Genomic DNA, 5866 nt, shown 5'->3' with positions numbered 1-5866 from the left:
TAGTAAATTGAAACAATGACTAAAAGACGGGCACGCGCCATATACTGTGCTTCGGGGGGGGGGCAATTTACGCGGTTAGCGGCCCTACGGCCTACTCTTATATCGAATTCGAATGCCAAGGGTTCTTTAACGTGCAAGTCAACGTGTACTCGGAGCCTCCGTTTTTCGTCCCATCCGAACGACTAGACATCGTCCTTGTCAGGCCTTCCGCCCTGCATCACTGACAAGGGGGAGCCAAGCCGATAAATCACAAAGAACTTTTGTGGCCAACATTTGACACAAACTAGGTCATTTCCGTACTAAGATGCTGGTACGTATAGGGTTCTTTATAAGTAGGATGAACCGGAGGGACCAGAGAAAACCGACGAGGTTTGATAGACAACCCTTTCCAGATTAGGAGGGTTGGATGGCTGAATGGTTAGTGTGTGCGCGCTGTATCATAATGCCCGTCATTGAGTCTACTGGCGTGGTATCGAATCCCCGGTTGTAGGTGGCAAGGCGGAGGGTCGCCTGTCCAACCTCGTGGGTTTTCTTCGGGTCCTTCGGTTTCTTCCCACTGCTAAAGACCACTACGCGCAAGCGAATTATTGAAATAAAATTAAACCATATGTTAGTCCCGAAATGACCTAGGTTACATACTTGCTTGGAATACAAATCACGACACCGATTACATGACAGACCACTCAACCCCCTCCCCCCATCTATCAGACACATTAAAAGGCAGATGAAGTGCTTGTTAAGATTATTAAGATATTTACCTCGATGATTACACCAGTTAGTGTGGAGAATTGAGTTAGCTGTTCCGCTTCTGCAATTGGGGCAAGCTGGAACATCCCTTCCCTTGCTCTTTGTTTTATGTCATCGGGAATAATTCTGGTTAAGGGTGTTTTTCTTGGGGGGTTTTCTGTAACAGATGAAAATATTTTAGTCAAAATTAATCAAAGTTGTCGGTCTTAGAAATTTAGTTTAACGTTGCGCAGATTTTCATACTTTGTTGGGGTTGGGGTGATATAGAGAAATGATATGGCGTTAAATTTTTACTGTTCTGCTCCGACTGGGTTAGTGGAGATGGACATACGTCATACAGTGTGCTATTAGCAAAACTTTTACCCGGGCAGCGGCACTATGACCTTATATATCGAATTCCAATGGATCTTTTACGTGTACGCCAATGTATACAGCGGTCCTTTTCAAGCCCTCTGTCCGGTACTATCGACAAGGTGGAAAACATGTCAGTAACGGTTGGGGGAGAGAACGCTATCGTTTGGTTGCATCGAGTAGACATATGTGCCGGAAAATGTGCTTGGCTATAATTTCTGACAATATCACCTAATGGTGACGTAAAAAGGGTAAATAAAATCGGACTAAGAGCAGAACCTTGGTGTAGGACAGTCTGGCAAGCGACAACGTATTGTCGTTATTGGAATTTGAACGAGCGTTTTCATATAAATGCATTTTGGCTGTAGCAGTAAATTATGCTTCTAAGTAGATAATTGATCATCGATAAATTTAACTGCATATTTGCTATGAACGAATATATTTAAAAGGGACTTGAATTTGTAAAGATGGATATTGAATCAATTTCTTACCTGTAGTTAGATATTTCACATTTGTTCTTTGTGATGTTTTCAAAGTGAAGGCGTTTAAAACCTATGTTTTGTTCAGTTTAAGTTTTTGCGAATAGTAAGGTTGGACGGCACCAGTTGGGTCGGCGATGGCATACTGAAATTTGAGACGTCCCTCAGAAGTTTTTTCAAATAAAATTTTGAAATTATTGGTCTCCCAACTGGTGCCGTATCTAGCTGCAACAAATCTTGTATGGATATTGGATTCATTTTGCAATGGAATGAAAGTGTTAACAGCATTTACTTTTATAGGGAGTTTTCCACGTGCATAATTTCAATCTGAGACACGTGGGATGCGATTGTGATTTTAACCCTAGCGTTCGATATTAAATTTCGACACTTTAAAAAATCTTGTGTTTAAAAAGCACAAAGTACTGGAGCACTGCATGTTTCAGAACTATTATCCATTCATGGCAGGTAATATTTGTACAGCAACTAATTAATTGTTTTTTGACAATTATGTTACATGTCATGTAGATCACCCTGGGCTGTTTCATCCCAAAATTACATGGGTCGTTTCATTCCACTTATATAGGGTTGTTTCATCCCACAAATTTAAAAACGAGGATTATATGAAAAAACACGAACACAACTTTTATATGAATTTTTAATATTTTATTTATATAGTAAGTAATAACAATTTTATCACTGTTTCAAATTATTCAATGACATTATTGTCTCAGTGACATTATTGTTTCATTCACTTTGCATTATATCCATTATTAGTACACCTTATTTTTTATCACAATATTTTTCCAACGCTGTGAAAATCTTAGTTGTTGGTAAGCTACCAGACATTTTCATCATTAACATACTGGTAATGATATCGTCATTTTTATACATGATAGTGCCAATTATTACAACTAATTTTGTTTTTGTAGTACTGATACAGACAAGGGAAAGAACAGGCCTCCTGAAATGTAAGTACCATAGTAAGTTTGATTGGATGGATGAGTTAAATTTAAACTTTAGAATCAAATAAAGTGTTGTAAAAATTAAAAATGTCTGGCACGAAACAAGAATTTGTATTAATTGCCAAACCATCCTGGAACAATTTTGATGTCTTGAATTTACTATCTTTATAGGGCCAGACTCGATGATAAAGGCAAAACGGGGCGAAAATGACCACTAGACCAGGATGGTCCTCGAAAGATTGCAGACACAGTTGCCAAACCCCAGCCAGAACCAACTTCAGAGACAGCCAAGAAACAGAAAACCAGATTTTAATGTAAGTATTTTCATAATAATCTTCTTCAATTAAAACCCATGCCATTTCTGTCTTGAAATGATAATCCTATTTTCAGAACAGAACAGGAGGGTACTACTACTCTATTCCCTGTACCACAACATAACAAATTGTCTGTAGGCTGCAAGCCTTCTCCTTCGATTAATGTCTTCGTCCATATCAATTGCTAGTACACCGTTTCTATATACATTAGCAAGATCCAGAACTTGTGGCTCTAAACAATACTGTTCAAACTCCTGAAAAAATTAAATTAAAGATACATTATGCGAGATTAGATAACGAGTTGGCAGTTCTCACTATAATAGTTAAAAACTAGATAATGTAAAGGCAATTTGCTGAAGATTTCAGCCAAATTGATCCACTACGAACCGAGAAATAAGCGATTGAAAGTTCCACATAGCCTTGGTCATCATTACTAAAGTCAGTACGACAAAAATCAGTCTCGATTATCCATTTAATTGTTAAATCGAGAAGGAAAGTTATGCAGCAAATCGGATCATAATCCAACAAATATCGCAGGTTAGCGTTGACATCGAGAGTTGATTATGGTCAGGATACTTTAATTAATGTCTAATTAATAGTTTGTATAACATTTCAGGCCTAAAGAAAGACCTACAATAGACATATTTAGCTCTTGCATAATGTATATTTAACTATTTTTAAAATCTATTTTCAGTAAACCAGCCAATTTGAAGTGACTGAAATGAAGGCTGCAGAACTTCCTGCTGCCGGTACTACCCGGGCCAATGACATTAATTTTTGTGGATGAAATATATCAAAGGATATTATTACAGAAAAAAATCACTTACTGGTGGTAATGAAATACAATAATCTGGTCTGGTACCGCCACATAACTTCTCAATATCTGTTGGCATATCTCCACATCTGTCATAGGAACACCAATTTGGTGCAGTTGAGGTTGGATATGGGGGTTGGATTGGCTGTTGGTTTCTTAGTTCTTCATAAATGTCAAATAAAACTGCAGGCATTTTTTCAGCCACTTTTCATAAATATTCTTGTTTGCTGTTTCTGTGTATATATTTTACAACTATTAAAAAAAGAGTTTTCTTACCTTGAGTCTCTCAGTTTTTTTTCTTTTTTGGGTCTCTCGGCCCTCTCCCTTGGTGACTCAGTTTTCCCTTTTTGTCTTTTCCTTCTTTTTGGTCTCAGTGGGGTGCTTTCGGATGACGTTACATGTAATTGCAGCTTCCGTTAAGATCTAATTGTCCTTGATGTAGATGATGCTGTTCATGTTGAAGGTTGGGCAGCATGAGTTGCTTCTGGCATAATTGGTAAAGTAGAGACGGGGGGGGGGGTCAACATCTGGTAATGAATTAAATGATTCCACCTGGCATGCTCGACACAAGAATGGTAGATCACTCCCAGTTTTGACTGACCTCAAATAGACAGCTTTCGAAATACCTGTAAAACCAAAATGCAAAGTGAATAAAAAAAGGATTTTCTTAACTCATAGAAAATTCGAGCCAATAAACCTAATTAATAGCCTAATTGCACACAAGAAATTTGTCGACCTGTTCTACATGTCTTATGTGTCCATTTACCACAGGAATCACAAGTAACTGCTTCTTCATTGGCACCAATGAATTTATTACACACATATAACACTGTCAGTCATAATAATTATCAAGTTCAAAAGTGCAGAAATAAATCTGATGAATGATTCATTTAATTTGATATTATTTATATATTTTGAGGGTGAAACCATGTTGCAACTTCAAGAAGTTTAAAATAAACAGCTTCTATGATTACTCATTATCAATTTAAAAAATGCAGGTGGATGAAGCCATATCGGTCTTAGGTCTAATCAAAGCTAAGAATGAACCCAATCATCAAATTTTAAAGATAATCTGTCTGTTTGATCCATCAATTAGGTACCGGTAACCAAACCATGTGCAGTCATGCAGTGAGTCGAGTGACTGATAATAATTTAGTCGAAGTAGGCCTACCAATACTACCATTACAAATGACAATCATTCAATCTAAATTCTGATCATTCACTTCGCAGTTCGTTGCCGACTTTAAGTCCATGAGAGCATAAGTAAATACTCGTAATGAATATAAACTTACCGGGAAAAAATGGATTCATGATTTGGCATGAATCGTAGAATTTCAAGTTCCATATCCTCTAAATCTGTCAGCTAGATGTATAAACATTACAGAGCGAGGCGTATTTGACGTTTTGCGCATGCGCTACAATGGGATTCTCTTTTCCGTTTGGTAGACTGGTTTTACCAGTCTCTCATAGTGAACTTGATGAGAACACCATCCACCCAACGGAATTTTCCCATTTTTTTTAAATACCGTTGATAAGATCATGCATATACCACTAATGAATTGGGATATTGTATAATAGTACAATTTGTTGACCAAAATGAAGATTGGACATATTATTCAGTTACAGCAAGAGTGTTATTGTCCCTTTAAGAGCAAAACAAAAGCATCCGACAATTATTAAATGCAGGGACGAAGACGCGAAAAAAAAATCTAAGGGTTTTGTCTTTTACCTCGTTTTCACAACCCTGTTTATTTAACCGTTTAAGTAAGTTAATGTTTGCTTAAAAAATACTTGTTTGCTTGAATAATATAGCTAGTAGTTTTTTTCACCTGTACGTGACAAGGAATATAGGGTCGCCTGTCCAACCTCGTGGGTTTTCTCCAGGTCCTCCGGTTTCCTCTCACTGGTAAAGACCCTATTAGTCCCGAAATGACCTATTTTGTGTCGAGTGGACGTTAAACTCCATTTCTCTTTTTTCACCTGTGGCATTCAAGACAGGGTACGTGTCGTAGTATCGCCCCACTGCTGTGCAAAAGCATTTGCCAATTCTGATGATATTTGAGCTAGGAAAACTATATAACATTAACTCGGGAGGACACGTGGCACTTGGGACCGTGGGGACGGTGCTTATTATGAATTTAGTTCATGGGGCATAACACTTATAACGGATGGAAGTTTATATTCCCAACAAATTAAATA

The 5866-nt window shown here is 37.6% G+C and overlaps 1 long non-coding RNA gene across 1 annotated transcript; it reads right to left on the bottom strand.

Moving 5' to 3' along the window:
- Positions 1-2928: 2928 nt before the first annotated feature.
- LOC126820294 (uncharacterized) lies at positions 2929-5051 on the bottom strand. Its single transcript, XR_007679917.2, has 3 exons — positions 4960-5051; positions 3944-4293; positions 2929-3107 (listed from the first exon to the last, which is right to left on the bottom strand). It is a non-coding gene; the product is annotated as an uncharacterized LOC126820294 (long non-coding RNA).
- Positions 5052-5866: the final 815 nt, after the last annotated feature.

The sequence above is a fragment of the Patella vulgata genome, chromosome 5 (genome assembly GCF_932274485.2).
Source record: "Patella vulgata chromosome 5, xgPatVulg1.2, whole genome shotgun sequence".
Lineage (NCBI taxonomy): Eukaryota > Metazoa > Mollusca > Gastropoda > Patellidae > Patella > Patella vulgata.
Note: the sequence above shows the minus strand (reverse complement) of the source record. Positions and strands in the feature narration are given on the sequence as shown.